Here is a 19,244-nt window from a genome sequence, read left to right as displayed (position 1 = left end):
TTATTCCATGTATGCTTCACATGTGTGAAATTTTTAAATCTATGTAAAACCTGTTTATTCCCACCACCTTCTGCTTTAAAGCCCAAAAGGTCCTTATAAAACACCATTAATCTTTTTCAAAGAAAGAAAAAAAGGCTGTGGCAAAAAGTCACGATTTCAGTACTTGAATTAATACTCACCTATAAGTGAAAAATCTGAGTAGAAAATAAATTCAGCAGCTGATCTGAACATGTTTCAGACAGCCTGCTTTCTCCTACAGCAGGAAAGCTAGAGCTCAAACCATTTTCCTGAAGTTAGATTTTCCCCCTATCAGGGAAAAAAACATGGAATATCATTTTTATGAGACACTGCCTTTAAGATTTTTTTTTTAAATAACATTTGTTTAAAGAAAAATTTGAAGCCTCACTCGAGAAACCACAACTGCCCCTTGCCCAAATGTAATCAAGTGTTTTAATCTTCCTGTCAGGAAAAGTTGCATGTGTTTCCCCCACCACCTCTTTTCTTTAGAAATGCTATGTACTATATTTATATCTCTGAAGGCATCATTTTACCATTCTGCTTTCCTCTGTTATCCCATTTTCCTCATGATGCAATTAAACAAAATCATATTTTCCATAAAAGATGTAATAATTCTGGTGGGGGTCATTAGAATGACAGCTTTGAAGTGGAGAAACATTCACTTACCCTACAAGAAACCAGGAGAAAAGCAATAACCTGCCTTTATCCTAACCCTGAACGAGCTGCTTCTGAAGACTCTTCAGAGTACACACAGTCTCGAGGGCCTGCTCCAGTTCCTGACACCTCTCTGGGAGTGCTTGAAAGGATCAATAGAATTTCCTGTACAACGAGAATTCAATAACGTGTCCCTTTCTACAAGGGATGTACCTGTCTCCAAAAAAACTTATTTCGTAACAGCCCTATCTAAGTCACTGAGAGGTCATCAGCTTAATCTAGGTCTGGAGTGTACTGGGTACTTTCAAAGTCCTGTTTTGGAAATGAGGCATTTTTTGGAACTGCACCGGATCCTCGATTTACCGCATGAAGGTTTCTGTAGGTTTACTTTGTGGTAGAAAAGACAATTTATTGCATTTTACACCTTGGCTTCAACTGGAACTCTTTCAAAGATGTCTCAGGCCAGCTCTTAGACTTTGCAATCTCCTGCACTGTGTTCCAACATTGGAATCTGCATCCACACCTTTCAGTCTATTCTGCTTCTTGGTAAATGACACCAATGGGAACTGATGCCTTTGGTGCCTAAAGCCAGTGCTGAAATGTGCTGCAAGGGCAGGGTAAAGAAAACCTTGGTGATTATTGTGTATCCACATAGCCTGGGGGAAGAGGAAGAGATGCTGAAGGGAGAGAAGAATCCCCTTTTCATAGCAACTATTCAAAAGCGTTGTCTGAAGCTCTGAACACCAGCATTTGCCTTTACAGCAGGCTGCATCACTAGAGACATCTGTCTTTTACTGCTCCTTGGGGAAAAAGCAAACAAAAACATCCCCCCCTCCCCAAACAAACAAACACCAAAACCTAAACCAAGACACAGCCTGGTATCTCTTGGCATCTTCTGCCCAGACCTCCTCTCCTTCTAGCAGTCTAGAGGGTTGGTTTATGGTGTTCAGATGCCATTCCTGACACACATAGAGTCATTGGTATTGGCACAGTGCTATTTCAAATGGACCTTGCTACTTTAGCTCTTTTAACTGTTGGTGGCAGTTGGATTTATGGTCCCCTGTGAGGCAATTTCAGCTGCTACACTCACAAGTGTATATGGACTGTGCTATTTGCTTATTTACCTTTGATTTCTTGCCAGTGAACAAAAGATTTAGGAGGTACATGGGGGTCTGATTGATACAGCAGGGTACCACACCACTGTTTTTGGATACCAGGTCTCTCTCATGGGATTTCCTGTTGGGTTTTTGGTGTTTGATTTCAAAGAGCTGGTCCCAGGGCCTTCCTCCATGCCAGCAGTGATGCTCTGAGGTCAGGGAAAGTTCCCAGACATTTGAGAGCTGGATGCCAAGACAAAAGTCCAGAGACAACTGAGCATCAAGGATGAGCTGCTCTTAAAAGCAACCCTAGCAAGGAACCACCCCACACTCCTTGGTCATGGTGTTCATGACAGAGGGAACTTGTAGGGATGGTGAGATGCAGAAATCAGAAATATGCTAGAGAACAATTTTTCAGGGGCAGAGCTTTGCCCTGGTGGTTCCTCTCACAGTGACAAGATGTCATGAGCACCAGTAAGTAGCTAGAGCTTTGCTCCACCATGACTAGAGTTATGCTTCAGTTGGATTTGGTCCATGAGGTATCAGAACTGAGGCTGGGCCACACCATTTTTTGCTAGCTAGTGAAGCCTGGAAAACAGTGGTTCCCCTGTTCATCCATCTTACCAACAAATGGGAGGGGAAAAAAGGAACTAATTTTGCTTCATGTAAAGAAAACTCTATATTTAGGATGGTTTTAAATATTAAAAGAAGCTTGAGCTTGAACTAGTATACGGCAATTTTCTTTTCCATATATTGAAAAGTAACATTCTGTTGTACAAATATTTCCCTTCCTCAGATTAAACTAAAATTGAGTAAAACTCAATTACTTTGGTCATCTTTAAATTACTTGGTCTATTCAAACATTTATTTGAAACTCCTCATGAATCTTTTGCTAACATTTAATGACATTTAGAAAAAAATTCTTTTACATCCCAAGTGCTGGAAATCTCCTTCCCTTTCCTATGCTTCATTTGATATTCTCATTTGAATCCTTACATCTTGTACCTGTCCACTTCAATGACCAGTGTGTACATGAGCAGCTATCTGTGATTTTTGGCACAAGTAAAATAATAGCACACAACATAGGGCACTGAGAAACTGAGCACAGAAGATTTTAGGACAACCAGTGAAGAATGTATTTGAATGTTTGGGGCTTAAAATGAGATACTTTGGACTGGGATTTTTTTTCCTAGGATGTGGTATCCCTGCTCCCCTAGAGAATATAAATATTTTTTTGCAGTTTTCAAATAAATTTACAGCATGTTGATTTGTTAGTGTTGACCTTCCTGTCCTTAATTATCAAACTTTGTTGCTTGTAATACAGAAAAAGCCTCAAATGGCTTACCAAATTGTAAAAAAATAACTGGGAAAAATGGAGAGTTCTCCCTCTTCACATCCAAAAAATTGAAAAGAATCATTGACACTGTGTGAGAAGAACACAGAAACCCTTCTGAAAATTCAGGTACCTTGCAGACTGTTCTAGTTTAGAATGCAGTTCTCAACATATTACAGCATGTCCTAAAAAAAATAATAAGAAAATCCTGCTTTCAATAATCTGTCAAAATAAAAAAGCATTTTCAATTTGAAAAAGATATGTTGCAGAGTGGGAAGTTTAATGATAGAAGATTTTATGCCCTTTTTAGAATGTTTCTCTAGGAAAAAGATAAGTAGTTAGACACCAGAATTACTAAAACACAGTAATTAGTAGTAAGCTTATTAGGGTAAGCTTATTATTAGGGTAAGCTTGTCTCTCTCAAGTTTGCTTGTGATTTACAAGACTCTACTCAAAACAAGAATCTGGCTTTTTTAGGCCTTTTATTTACAAATTAAAATGGAAGAGATGGACATATTTAAGCTCTTTGCTGGCATCATAACCAAAAATATGGACTTTCCCCTACTTCCCTGTAGCAATGCTGACTGAATGTGCTGTTCAGATGTGAGATGGTCCAAAAGTAGCCATACTTCATCAAAGATGATGACAGCCACAGGGAACTAGTTTTTTGGCTGATTCATAGCTTTGGAGACTGGCTGTGCAGACAGGGACAGCTTGCCTGACCAGCAGAACACTGACAATACTTTTTAAAGGAGTTTCTACAGCTTTTCCCTTGACACAAGGAACCTGTGCTCCAAAGCACAGACCTGAGGGTGCTGGTTGGCATCCAGCTGGATGTGAGCCTGCATCTGCCCAGGTTCCCAAGCAGGCCAATGGGACCTGGCCTGTGTCAGCAGCAGTGTGGCCAGCAGGAGCAGGGCAGTGGTTGTCTCCCTGTATTTGGCACTGGTGAGGCCACACCTCGAGTGCTGTGTCCAGTTCTGGGCCCATCACTACAAGAAGGACATTGAGGTCCTGGAGTGAGTCCAGAGAAGGGCAGTGGAGCTGGGGAAGGGTCTGGAGCACAGGCTGTGTAAAGGAGCATCTGAGAGAACTGTGGTTGTTCAGCTTGGAACTAAGGAGATTCAGAGGCAACCTTATCTCTCTTTACAACTACCTGGAAGGAGGGTGTTGGTCTCTTCCCCTAGAAGAAATGATGGAACAGTAGGAAAAGGCCTCAAGTTGTGGTAGAAAAGGTTTAGATTGTATAGCAGAAAAAATTTCTTCACTGAAAATATGGTGAGACATTGGAATAGGCTGTCCAGGGATATGGTGGAATCTCCACCCCTACAAGCATTCTGAAAACTGTCTGGATGTGTCACACAGGGACATGCCTTTGTAGTGAACAGAGCAGCACTGGGTTACTGGTTGGACTGGAGGAATGTAGAGGCCTTTTCCATCCTTAGTGATGCTATGATTCTAAAGCTGGTGACCTGAGAAAAACTGTCTGTGGGCTGATAGAACAAAACTCCTCAAGGACTGTTTGGAACAGGCATGATACACTGGTTATGTGAGACCAGATTTCACATACACTTGAAAGAACCATTTGTCTGTCTTTCAGGTTGTCAAAGAAAGCCTTGAATCAGTCAGGAGTGTGTCTGGGAAAACACAATGATGATGAAGCTTCACACCTTGGGTTCAGTCCTTTTTGTGATCTCACACCACTAAATGTGTGCATGAGGATCCATGCATCCTGATACAGCACACATCCAGGGAGCAATAAATCCATGTAGGAAGCTGTGCAGCACATAGGATGAAGAGAATGACACCTAATTGTGTGATAAGCTACTGATTAAATACAAATAGGGAGAAGAATTTTGAAAAGCTCCAGTTTTCAAAACTGCAAAAGGACATTTTGATTCTCTCATCCTGATGTTATACATCAGAGCACTGAAGATGACCCAGCTAGTATCATATCACATCCTCTTCTAACTGAACCATAGCATCCTTGACTTCTGAATGCAAAAAGAAGCCATATCCACAATAAGAACTATTAACTGTTTCCAATGAATAATTCAGCAAGCTCCAGCCCACAGCAAGCACTGCAAGGAAGATGAAGCATTTTTGCCGCCCATCATTATGTATGTTCATGCCACAGGGATTTTTCAATTATTGAACAGTGTAGAGTTGCCTTTGTTTGCAGAAAATGTCAATTTGAATTGTGTGGCTTCTACACATTTGTTTATGCTTGCCAAAGGCTGCTTAACATTAGCTTGGCTTTTTACTCCTTTGTCACATGAAGGTGCAGATCAAAAGTACTGAACAATTACTAACATTTTACAAAGCATCTTAAGCTGAATGCTTTTACAGTGAAGACATTTCCAATAATTTCTTTTGACATTATCTTATCAGAAAAAGCCCTATTAGCTTCATTTCTATTCACCAACCTAACTATTATAAACAGCTACTAATGTTACAAAAGTTCAAGTGTCACAAGTAACAAGACATGAAAGGTAAAGTAGCTACTATTTGTTTATAAGCTTATAACTGGAATGTGTTGCTGCTATTACTTAATTCATCTTGAAATTCAACCCACAGTTTAAGAAAGAGCTGTCTTCTCAGTTTACAGAGGGTATGAGAACAGTGCTTTGTGCAACAATACTTTGCATGCAGATATATTGAGCTTCAGTTTGCTGGTGCAAATGACTTTTTTTAGCTAGTGATGATAGAAATGTTCAGGAAGTTCCTGATGTGTGAGCTTGGAAGCAAGCATCTACCATTTCCTGGGGCACCAGCAAGAATGGACATACACCTTGGAAATTTCTGCTATGTGTCTTGTGTGGCAAGAGCCAAATTAATTTAATTTATTTGTGAGTGACGAGAAGGAAACTCACGTTAGTTCTATAATTATAACTGCAGTGTAATCAAATATCTGCCTGCTTGTACATACTGTGTCTTTATGCCCTTAATTCCTTGGCTTGCAGGATTTTAACAGATTCCAGTTAACAGATCAGGTTAGTTTCTGCAGAGAAAAATCAGTGGACTGGTAAGAGAAAAGTGCATCTGAGGTATGGTGTTGACCCAACTCCTAGTCTGTACCACAGCAACACAACTCCTGTCTCAGGAGCTTTTCAGGAAGGAATTTTGGAAATGTTATATTCCCCCAGGTAGATCCCTGCTATGGGTAGAGGAATTCCTGTGCTTTGGTGTGCTGATGAACACCCAAGGTGGGGATCTGGCTGTCCCAGGGACTCCCCAGGCAGCTCCTGCTGCATAACTGAGCAATTCCTTCATAGGTGAGACTCTTGGAAATAGCAGAAATGTTTTCTGCTCATGCAAAAATGGTCACCATCGCTTGAACTGTTCAGTGCTCCAAGTATAGTTTAGGTACTCAATAGCAATGGATAAAATACTGATACAAAGGCCCTTCAGTAGAAGGTCCTGTTGCCATCCAGACTACAAACAACCATCCTGTTCAAGAGATTTGAGTCCCCCAAAACCATTACCTTTACTCAAAGGATACTCACACCTATCAGTGCAATAATTTTTCAAAATTGGTTTTGTTTTGATCTCATTTTTTAAGCACTCTGTCCTTGTCTGCGTCACCTGAGTGCAATAGGATTGAGTGTACTCCTCTCCTCTGGGTGGTTCCTCTGATGGATCAGAAAGTCTGTGCATATGCAGCAAGTCTTAGGTTAAGGAGAGTTTTCTATTCTAGTCAGACAACTCCAACAGATGGTGAAAACCAGATTTTTTTTAAGGAAACAATACTGAGAAATGTGAAGCAACAGGATTATTGAACTGGGACATCCCACAAGGGTCCTTTATTTCACAACCTCAGTATCATCAACATCTACATACCATAAATAATACTCCAGAGCAAGCTACAGTCAACAAGGCAATGACAAAAATCACAAATAGAAACTTTCCTGGGAAGTCAATCTTTCCAAATAATTTAAACTTAAAAATAATCTCCATAGCCTAAAATTGATCACTCTTGACATTGAATCAGCTGCTAAACATTAGGCACCAGATCTTCATGATCAGCATCTTGAGTAGACACCTAAGGAATAGTCCCTTTCAGAGACAATGCACATGTTCCTAATTGCTTAATAACTGATGTAAAACAAAATGATCCTTGTAGAGCCAAACACTGTTACCTTTCTTAACACTAAAATAAACTTCGAGGTTCCTGAAGTGATTTAATTCTCATTGAGACAAAGCTAATAATAAATGTTATGCCCTTCACTGAGACCTGAGACAAAACTTCTGATTATGATAAATTTTACCTGAGCAAAATAAACTCTAAAACACAAATACAACAAAGTTATTCAGAAATTATGGTTAAATAGTTCAACAATTTTATCTGAAAAATGCATTCTCAAATACAAAACTATGTGTATGTGTGTCCATCCACACACTGTTTTAATTTTTTTTTTATTTGCCTAATGCTCTCTGAGTACTTTCTGCTGTAAAATAATTGGGAAAACCAATGAAGGAAAATTCAAAAGAAATGAGCTGGTATTGTTGCATATAAGGATTTCCAATTCAAGATTCTACTAATTAACACATTGCAGCAAAAACTGACAATGCAATTGGCAATTAAACATCATATGCCATTTCTATTTCTAAAAGTGTGTAATAACTGTATTTTTCCCCCCAGTTCTGCAGTCTGTGCTATAAACATTAGAAATGCATACTCACCCCAAGACACTTGCCAGATATCACTGTATGCCTGTGACTGGCATTATGAACACCCAAATCTATTGCACTTACATGCCAGGAGCATTCTCAGGACAGGAATGCATGTGAGCACACATCCTGATGGGCTCTGCTGACCCAGCTTCCCTTCTGTGAAATGCAGCCAGAATCTCTGCCCTTTGCCTTCCCTATCTCAACTCCTTCCCTACAGGGACACCTTAAGTGAGAGTTACTCCTTTAATAACTGGTTCCTAAACAGCCATCACCTTAACCTGAACACAGTGAACACTCTCAGGCTTCCCTGAGAGAGGCAGAGTGTGATCTCAGACCAGCATCTTGGGGAGACTAACCCAAAAATCCATTAAAGCAAGCTCCAGCTAAGTTATTGCTGGGGCTGCTCACAGAGCCTCTCCTCCTTATACCCCACGCTGGGGTAAGATCTCAGGTTTGCTGTAGTGGTTTTCACACACACACTGCTGCTTTCCTTGTACAGGTGCCCCCTAGCAACCAATCCTCAGTTTGCTGAAAAATAGTTATTTGATTATATGGCACAATAATCACTCATTGGCCTCGCGTCTCCTTGGAGAAATGTGTTTGAGTGTACACTGTGTCTGACACCATAACACCAGCACACAGGGAAGAATTACCACTGGGGCTGTCCACCTCTGGTAGAGTTAATTTAACTCATGGTGGGATCCTCCCTAGACATCATTTCCTGCTATCTGCTTACCAGTGTATTTTTCAAAGGTACAAAAGGAACAGTGCAAAGGTTTTATTGAAGGGACTTATGATGAATATGAGGTCGTGAGCAATCACTGTGTCCTGCTCCTGACCTTTCTGATAATACACCACTTCATAACTCAGAGATATTTATGACATCCCCATTACCTAAGCCCATTTTCACATTTCTAATTTGCATAAATCAGAGTGACTGTTATGCATCTGTCCTTCCACAGACATTACGACAGTACTTCTAAAATATGTTAAATAAGGTAACTAACAAACTCAGTCTTTAACAAGTTCAGCTGCAAATCATTGTTGCGCCTTCCATGCTTCAGAAACAATTTGTCCTGCCACAAGTAAGCCAGGGAGCTTGTATTCCTGAAAGAAATCTGGTTTTCTGTGTATATAAGAAGAAACACAGAGAAACTTTTCAGACTCCAAATACCCCAACTCTGTTCTCAGCTCCTGCAGGCTTGGTAAGCCTGGTGAGCCAGCTTCACCTCTCCATCCTTCAGCTTTCCACATAGAAATCTGAGTTGCTATTTCCCCTCCATTTTCCTTCAGGACAGGGTCCCTTAATCTTACCCACCAAGCCTGACAGAACTGGTTATTCTAGCCATTGATATCCCACGCAAGCTTCATGTTTTAGCTACAGCAAAACCCCTGTGTTCAGGTTAAGGTGATGGCCAATTTCAAAGCCAGCATTTCTCCTGTGGAGTCTGACACAGAACCACAGGATAACTCAGGCTAGAGGGGAACCCAACGTGTTTCCAGTCCAGCCTCCTGCCTGAGGTGGGGTATGTCATGGAGGGTTCAAATCCTGAACAAAATGAGGGAGATGCTGCAGCACTGCTGTGTGCTGGGAGAAAAAAATGCATGGTCCTCCTTGCAGAGGCAACAACTTTTTACAAAGATGGATGTTTTGGTCAGACCCAGCCCCTTATGTGGCTCTGAAACAGACTTGGCATGTAGGTGCAGCTCTGACTGAAGAGGTACATTGCTCACAGGAAATGCTGTGGACTTCAGGCTGCTAACCTGGGGACACTTTCAGAAAGTGATCTGACACAGCTTTGGGTGGTTTTCACTGCAGCTATTCATTTGGAAATTTGTGTAACAGCAACACTATGCTTTTGTTCTAGGTAGTCTTCTGTCTCTCTTCTATCATAAAAATGTTGGCTCTACCATCTGACCTCACCTTTCTCTGGCTGCTGCTGGAACGTTCACTGGCACAGAGCCTTAAGGACACAATGACTTGCCTTAGCTTCTTTCTTACAGAGGCCCATTTAAAATCTCATTCATTTTACTGGGTACTTATCATGTCCTCATGATGTTTCTCATTATTGTAACCTGAAATTTCATTTCCATGTCAGTGGCTTTCAGATCTGTCTTAGTGATGGAAAAGCCATAAACTGCTGCTCTGTGTTTCCAAGTTGCCTTTAGGAAACATAAAGACTGAATCAATCCAGGCTTTCATTCTCAAATGTGTCCTTCTGAGGCTTCAAATGGGTGCTGTGTGTTCTCAGATTTGGTCCCTGACCATTGCCTACATATACTGATGCTTCAAAAGCATCACTTGATGTCTGAGTAAAGATCATGTCTGCAGGGAGAAAGCTCATACTGAGCTGATATTCAATTAGCTTTTTAATTAGGCAGACCATGAGAAAGACGAGGCTATTTTTCATATCACTGTGTTTTTTCAACCAGGCATGTTGGCAGCTTCCATAAAATCAAGCCTTTGGACATGATAAGAGCAAGACTCATGTGGAACACCAGCTCCATGTAAAATGACCTCTCTTCTTTCCTCAGCACCTTTGCAGCGTGGCTGCCACAGAGCACTGGCATGAAAGATGATTCAGCAAATACAGAAACTTCACTTGCAATAGAGAATGCTAAAGGAATAAAGATTAATTTCAAGGTTATGGTGCTAATCTGCAAAACATTTTTAAGGGATAAAGGCTGACTGTATTTACAGTTTCATATCTGGGTGCAATTTACTTCTGTTATTAATGGTCTAGGTAGTCACTTCTCCTGAGCCTTGACATCCATGTGTCTTAGCAACTATGACTTGCTAGATTTGTGTTCTGTACATAAAAATCTCCCTGGGGACTCTAGGCCTCTGAATAAACTCTTCTGCTTTTGACTCCTGAATTTTCTTTTTCTATTTATCTTATTTCCCCTTTTGGAATATTGCACTTGGGACATGCAAGTGCAAATCAGGCTTGTAACAAGCAGGTGTCGTGCCCTGAAGTAAGTAGTTTGGCAAGACTAAACAGGGAGGTTAATCAAATACATTAATAGCACTGAAGTGAACGAAAATCTAAAACAAAAAACCCCCCACAACCCTCATAGCCATTACATCTATGTCTCCAGTTTGGGACCTATTTCTTGCCTTTGCATTGTTATGGATTGCTAATTACACACCTTGGTCAGATACGGTTGGGGAGACAAGGAACTGAAGTTTGCATGGCAATAAGGACAGGGTAAACACAGGATACTGAGCAGAGTTGGAGACACATGCCAAACCCTGGGACAGTGCCTGTTTCTACTAGGAAATTTAGGTCCAGCATGCAGTGCAAAATCTCCACTGGAAAAATATGTTTAGTGCTAACAAAAAACCCCCCAAACCCAACCAACCAAATTTGATTAAATGTTGTTGAGGTCAGGTTTCCACTTACCTCCAAGGCCAGAACTGAAGTGGTATGTAATTTATAGGATTTACATTAGAGAGAACTTGGTGCCAATAGGACCAAGAAAGTTTGCAGAAAAAAAAAAAGGTTTTTTTTCAAGCCCCTATGTTTTTAGTTGAACTCATTATTAGGTGCTGCAAAGAAGGGGTTTTTCTTCTTTATCAAACACATTAAGTGAGAATGGGAGAATCCTTCCCTGGTTCTTGTTTTGCTTCACACATACACTTTAAGTCAAATGAGGAGTGTAAACAGCCCACATTGTTTCTAATGAAGCCATGTGCATTTTATAATGAGACAGAAAAAAAGCTTGATTTATTAATCAGGATAAGACCCTGACTTACTAAAATTATCAATTCTGTTTTTAATCTGCAGAATAAAAACTGAAGTAATGTATTTTTACGAAGACAAGGAAAATTACAGTATAAAACTAAGCAAGCAGGTCAGCAGCTTCTCGCTTGAGCAAATGAAAGCTGTTTTAGGCTTAAGCTGATTAGATTTTAGAGGATGTTTCGTTCCAATATTGTACTAAGGCCAGTGATTTATTTCATCCAGGTCAACAATCGTTGCTACCTTTGCTTGAAGAGCAGGGATCACATGGAAGGCTGCTTTCTTGCAGACAGACACTGCACAGATGAATTTTTTAAATGCATCAGAGACTGATTCCTAAAACCTACATCCTTGCTTTCTCTGCAATCAAAACTCATCACACATCTCCGAGCTGGTATTCTACTTAAAATGCTGAAATTGCAAAGTATCCATATGATTTTGTCCTGTTTTCCATTCTATTAATTTTTAGCAAATTGCCACACTTAAGTAAGTTGTTTTGACATGCTTTCAGGAGGATCTGCATCTGCCACAAGGACAGGTTTATAACAAGTGTGATATTAATTTCCTTCAGTCTCAGCATGCCTGAAGAAGGAAAAGCCAAAAAGAAGTGATGTGAGTTACCAGCATCACCACTCTTCACATGGGCTGTTGTAAAGAGAATGGTGAAACAGTTTCAGAGCCATATTGCCCTACACACAAGATGAATCTCAGTGTTGGGGTGGGGGGAGAAGGGGAGAGCAACATAATCTCAGGAGACAGAGGTGCTCAACCATTTCAGAAATCAGGATGCAGGTTTCAGCTCTCAAAAGGACTAGAGTGCATGAAAGCCTGGTTACAAGGAAAAGGGTAGACCTTTGGTGACAGCACCTCCAACAAAAACATGGACAAAATGCACCCAGATACTAGAAAATAATCCTGCTCTGTTAGTACATTTTAAGCACATCTAGTCCCTATACCTCAGTATCAAGCTGTGCCAGAGACTTTGTGCCCTGGCCCCTGCAGAGAAGGAATAAAAAGGTCTAGTATCTGTCTTCCTTTCAGGATCAGGAAAAATAATCAGGACCTGAAAAGACCTTAACAGACCAGCTCATATGTAAGTGTCTGTTTTACACTCTGAACAGTAGCTGAAGGAAGAAACACAGAGGGAGAACAAAAAGAAACTAATAACATTGTCAAGTTCCATCACCAAGTTCATTGAGTCAGGCCAGAATTCATAACTTTTGTGCAGAATCCTTAAATACCAGCAGTGTCATGAACCTACTACAGTAATTTTGCCACTATTTTTTCAGGCTAAGAAGAGTCAGCAATGTCACCTGTTATCATCCAGAGCTGTGATACATGCCAAGAACATCACTTCGGGCCCAGATGGGTAATTTTGTCTTCCTCTATGCCTTCACTCATAAAAATCCCCACAGCCTTAATTTTTTAGAAGAATTGAATTTTCCTCTTTTTCATGCATGGTGTTTGCATTGCTAGGCAGAAGCTACTGCAGGCAGGTAAAACAAAGAGCTTAGCCTTAGAATGTCACATCTACCTGAGCTGAGTTATTGCATTGCTGTGATCTTCACAGAGCAAGGAGAAACAGTAGCAGAAAGATGTAGCTGTTTATGGGACTCTAATAATGACCAGTTCAGGTTAAATCAAAAGCCAAAGAGTAGTGTGTATTGCTAATTTTTTGACATTTCCCAAGCTGCTTGCTAGCTTGGAACAACATATCTTCTGTGTCTGACAGGAGCAGAAGGAAAAGCCTTACATTTTTCTGTGCTAGAGGTAAGCAGTGTTAGATCCAGAGGTTGTGTTTGTTTTCTAAAAGGATATACTCCTCCTTCAACTCAGTTTTCCCTGTAGAAGCAATGATGTTTACCTGTACCACAAACAGACCTCTACAGCTTAACTCAAATCCCAGCTGTTTAAACAGCTTTATAGGAAAAAAAAAACAAACCCTCAAACAACTAAATAGCTGCAAATTATTATTATTATTATTATTATTATTATTATTATTATTATTATTATTATTATTATTTTACTAGTAACAACAAGAACAAAACAAAACAAAAGAAGAGCACCATCTAATGCATTTGGAAGCCTTTTTTCAGCATTTGTTGCAACTTGAGGTCAATTTAAGTATGAGCAGAAAGAGCCAGAAAGGTAAGGGGTCCCAAGGGTAGTGAATATGCATGGCATATGTTAATCCTCTGACTTTCTAAAGGACTGAAATCCACCAGGGAGCACAAATTCCACTCTTGGCTTGGCTGCAAATTTGGGGTGAACAGAGAGCCTTGCTGTCTGCAGCAAGATGGGCATGGAGATGAACCAGCATCCCTGCTTTAATCCTTGCAGCAGAACAGAAACAGGAAAAGTGGAGACTGCCCAGGACACTTGGGTGAGTGCAGTTCCTGCTCCAAACAGCCTTGTTGTACCCAACAGGCCACAGTGACCTCGTGGAAGTACCTGCACAGACAGAGAAAACCTTACCTGTATCTTCTGTCCTGAGAATATTGACTGTTTTGTTTGGTTGGTTTGAGGCTTGCTAGAGTTTTTATTTGTTTGCTTTGTTTTGGTTTGGTTTTTTCCTAATTCAAAATCTCTTACATGTATTGCATGATAAAGGTGGCTATATGAGCATGAATTTAATGAAAAGAAGACTGTGGTGATTTAACCAAGTCTCTTGCCAAGAAGGAGCAAAATGCAGAATGAGGATACTAAATTTGAGTCCATGAGAATTTCAATACAGAAATTAACAGCTCATCAGTAAACCACTGTTGGCAGATCATGAGTGGAGTTACCTGTGCTGAGATTTGGTTCCAAGTTAAGAACAGTAGCTTTAACATGGTTGCTTTTATCTGGGGAGAACTGCTGTCAAAAGCTGTTTCTGACAAAAGCTATTCCTGTCAAAACAGAGGCTACACAGTTACATAGGCATCTGGACAAGGTTTTATTATTTTTCTCTTTGATGAAGCTTTATTTCATATTTGTGTTCTTGGAACTGGAAACTTTCCTGTTTCCTTAGAAAAGAAATAAAAATTAATTGTACTTAAACAAACTAGGGATTTCAATCTGAAAAAGCAAGGTGTATTATCAGGAACTCTCCAGTGAGCTCCCCCACCTTTTGTTTTCCTGAGGCTCTCAGGACCCTGACAGATAGATGTGTCATGAATATACAAAATGGGTCTTATCCACCGTGTATCCAAAGTAATCCCGTGCTCAGCCAGCACAGCAAGCTGTGCTGCTCTGTCACTGCATTCATGGCATGAAAAGCAAGACACTGAATAAAGGTATCAGCTGTGCCGCTTACACAGCACAGACCTCTCGGTATGTCACCATTTCTATCTCTAGAACAGGAAAAAAAAAACAGACCACAAAACATGAATTTCAAGCTGTTCATATTTCTGAAGCTTTTTATTTCCAGAATAAAATCTTCAGTTACCAGAAGAAAGCCCCTATCTGAGAACAAATTTCTCTTTCATTAGATGCATTACTGGCAGCAAGAGCAGTTCTCCTGGGCACCCATCTTTCACCAGCTTCAGTCCATCCAGGAGGATAAACTGGCAGCCACCCACCTGTCCCCTCTCTGGCTCCTGATGGAATGATGAGGTTGGCATCCAGACTCCCAGCACCAGCTCCCTCTTCCTGTGCCCTGCTCTCATGCCCACCGCTTGCCACCAACCTGTTGTCGAGTGTCAGAGCAAGGATCTGCCCGTGGAACAGAAACACTGCTGACAGAGAACAGAAAACATCTCAAAGAAATTAAGGCAGAAGGGAGAAATTCCCTAATTCAATGACAGCTCATATGACAAGGGTTTGAAACACTGAAGGAAATCACTCCTGAATGCTGCTGTCTGCCTAGGGGCTACACAGGACCATGGGTTTCACCTAAACCGAGGCATTTCCAGCCACACTGGGCAGGTTGAGAGGGCCATAAGATACAGCAAAACATGAACAAAGACACATCCTCACACATCCCGATTGTCCCAATTCCCTCACATGTTTAACCTGAGACAGGGCTGAGTACAGGCTGCTTGGTGGGGCACAACTGCTTTGGGTGATGCAAATATTGAAGGTAATGCACAGGCTGCTGCAGCAGCACGGACTGAAGCTCTGTGCAAATCACGACACAGGAATAGAGTGAATCTCCTAATCACAGGTCAGTGTTTCCCACCGTGTGTCCAAACACCCTTGGGCTGTCAGTAGAAGCCTGCACATGTATTGGGCTGCATAAGCTGAAGATTCCCCCATCCCACCAGAGGAAAGCACATCTGTCTCCCTGGTCCTGCTGCTGAGGTTTACCTGCCTGGCTCCGAGTGCTTTCCTGGTTACACTGTACGTAATTCAGATTTTCCTCACTGCTTTGTGCCATGGATGATGTTTAAAAGAGCAAGCCATCCTCTTCTTTTGTCAGCATATAGTGTATTTCATCTCCCACTATCTCATAAAGTGACAGTTTGATTATAATGTAATTACGTTTTTTAGTGAACCTAGTGCATAATTTTATTTCCAGATGGGTTTATGCTCCTTATATTTAAGCTCATTATGAACAAGAAGGCTGCACAAGAAAAATACAAAGTAAGCTGCCTCTTTTCTTTAAAAGGTGAACATTTTGAAAGGCCTACATTGTGAGAGTAAAGATACCAATGTCACATGGTAGAAAAGATTAATTTCAAACATGAGAACACAAATGAGCTTTAGAGCCCTTTAAGGCATTTACATGGAAATTGAAAGAATAAATGTTTAATTTTCATTGCTTGGAATTTGGTAAAAGCTAACAGGCTGAATAGCTTCAATATCCAAGAATCAAGAGCAGGGATCAGCAAGAGGCTGCAGACAACCATGGCAGGGACAGTGCCAGTTCGGAAATTGGTGAAAGGAAAGTCTTTTTTATACAGTCAAGTCTCCAAGCCTCCTGTGGCTGGGTACTTGCCAAGGAGCTCGTTTGCAAGTCAAGTATTATTTGTTGATGCTAAGAAGCACAAGCTGATACATTTTGCCAAAACATGTGACAAGAAAATCCATGTAAATCAGCGGTGCTTTGCTGCAGAAACCGTGGTTCCTCTCTGAAAACTGTCTTAGTAAAATGGCACCCTGGGGCTTCCTGTTTATTGCGTCCCAGTGACATCCAAATCAAACATGATCAGCTCAGACGCATGCGATAATGATTTTTTTAACTGCTGCCTCTATGAAAATAGAAATAAAACACTACAGTCAAGATATGATTTTTGGCTTACACATTGGCAGCACAGATCCTACAACTGCTATTTAGTCAATAATCCTATTTATGACTCACAATGAAGTTTCTTTTCTATCATCCTATTTGCAGTTTATTGGCAGTTACAGGGAAAAATACATCCAGAAGAAAAAAATGTAATTCCAAAGCAAACACATTTACTTATCCCAAAATTGAAACCAGTTCCTCATAAGAGCCCATTTCTCTAGCCATGCTTTTACATCTGCTCAAGCATTTGCTGGTGCATCTCTTCTGTCCCAGCTAAAGGTGCAGGGAAGTACACTTTGTTGATAACACATTTTTATTTTCTGAAGCGGGAAATTACTTAAACAAGAACCAATAGAATCAAAAATTTTATGGTATGGATGTACGACAGAAGCAAGAGATACCTTGAATATACCCACTTCTCATTGTCACTTTGCCACTTGTGACACTGCAGATGTGGCTGGATAACGGTAACAATTGAAATCTGTGACTTGCACAATTGGCATATATGTATATATAATAATATATATATATAAAATTATATATATATATATATATATATATATATATATATAAAAAATTATATATATATATAAAATAGTGTAATTGGCACCATCAACCAGGCTGCATTCTGGGAATAAGGGACCTGTTGCTGAAAACTCCCACATTTCGCTTCTTGCAACACCTCAGGCCTTTTCCTCTTTGACCAGAGGTTGCTTCAAAACATATTTGCTGAAAATAAGCAGATTATTGCTTTAGAAATGTATATACATAGGTTCCTTTTTCCAAAGTGTTCTGGCCTCATTTTCCCATATTTCCAAGTTTTAGGCTGCTGAAAAGCCACCTAATCTACTGTAACAAGAATATCATCCGCTTTTCATGCGGTGCCTGTCCAGCAGTCCTCCTGGGACACTTTAAACTAGTGTGCAAGATTTTGGTATTCCAGGCACGTATTCTACCTTATTCCATTGCCTTGCCACAGACCTCAGCACACCAACTTAATTGTTCATTTGTCTGGGCCTGTCAATTCCTCCATTTCTGCACTCCCACTTCAGTATGAGCCTTCTGTCAGGTGGTGGGAAAACTCTGAGATTATCACATTGCACAACATCATTTATTTAGTCTATCAAACAGGAACCATTGATTGAATGAGCCTGCTCACTAGCAAACCTGCAACATTATTTTAGCAAGAAATAGCTTAGCTCTACATAAGAACTGGACCCTAGGAATTTAGATAAAAGATTTGAAACACCATTGCTTTGCTGTTACCTTTTCAAGTGAAAAAAATTAACACTATAATAATAAAACCTAGACATGTTGAAAAAACAAAAGGGGAAATCATCTGAGAGAAAAACTAGAGATAAAAACAGCTTATATTAAAGTCTAACAGTCCCTGAGGGTGTCATGAAAGCTTTTGAATAGATGAAGCATTTCTAGTAATTACAGTAAATTGAACAAATACTGTCAACTTCAGGCTTGCCACAAAATATCTTTTTCTAAAGAAAGGACAACTGGATTTTTTTTTTTTATTTTTTGAAACCAAAGTATTGTCTTGTTTAAATGACTAGGATCTGCATACCAGAAAAGTTTTTTTGTATGGTATTTTCAACACTTAGAATATAAACCCAAAGAAATTTTTTATGTTTTTTCTAATAGCTCCTCTCCCCTGCAAACAATCTATTCCCTTCCTCCTCAATCAACTCAGATGAGCAGTTTTTGTAGATGAACCAAAGACCATCAGAAAAACAGTATCACTATTGAAATGACCTTCTTTAAAAGCAAAGCTAGTGGAGGAGGCCAAAGTTCAAATACTCACCAAGATTTTGGACATTCAAATTTCATTTTAATATCCACAGGAAGACTTAAAACACTATCATTGCAGACTCCACTTTCCTTTTGTTTCTCTTTTGCCACATGTTTTGGCCATTAATCGATGCTGAGGCATCAGAGCTTTTCCTGTTCTCCCAGGAGAGGTCACTGAACAGCCCAGGGACATAAAGGCCCACAGGAGGCTGTGGCTGTAGAGTTCCCAAATCCACAAAACAAAGATTTTGCAGATGAAAGCCATAGATGGGAATGGATAAGGTGGTGGGTAAAGTTGGGATCCTCCTCCTTATCCAACACCTCAGAGCAGCTCTTGAATTCAACTTGTCTGACTTTTGCCCACGTTCCAGAAATATGAGTCATAGCTGAAGTTGTCTCCTCGTGTATTTAACTATTTTATTTCTTTGGTTTTGTTCCAGGCTAAAAAAGAACTGAAATAAGAATTATAATTATCAGGGAAAAAAAGAACATTTTAAAGCAGAACTTACAAAAATTTCTGTTTTGAAAGTGCAAAGGATGCATTTGTATTAAGGCCACAACATCAGTACTTCAGAAAATAATCCAAAATAGCCTTCAGCTCCTTCATGTCAATGTAATATGAGAAACTTATGCACAAATGGCAAAGGAGTAGATAATTTTGCAGTTGTGTTTTCTCCAAACACAGGATTGGTCCAGAGGTCAAAGTCTTATACAAA

The 19,244-nt window shown here is 40.2% G+C and overlaps 1 protein-coding gene across 1 annotated transcript in view; it reads right to left on the bottom strand.

Annotated features, from left to right (window-relative positions):
* CD96 (CD96 molecule) overlaps positions 1-19,244 on the bottom strand; it is a 101,596-nt gene that overhangs the window by 47,117 nt on the left and 35,235 nt on the right. The window contains exon 3 of the mRNA XM_023943208.2: positions 18,542-18,980. The gene's annotated coding sequence lies outside the window, so the exon portion shown is untranslated. The remainder of the gene's footprint in view (positions 1-18,541; positions 18,981-19,244) is intronic.

Source organism: Cyanistes caeruleus, chromosome 3, assembly GCF_971803275.1.
Source record: "Cyanistes caeruleus chromosome 3, bCyaCae1.hap1.1, whole genome shotgun sequence".
NCBI classification, from domain to species: domain Eukaryota; kingdom Metazoa; phylum Chordata; class Aves; order Passeriformes; family Paridae; genus Cyanistes; species Cyanistes caeruleus.
Note: the sequence above shows the minus strand (reverse complement) of the source record. Positions and strands in the feature narration are given on the sequence as shown.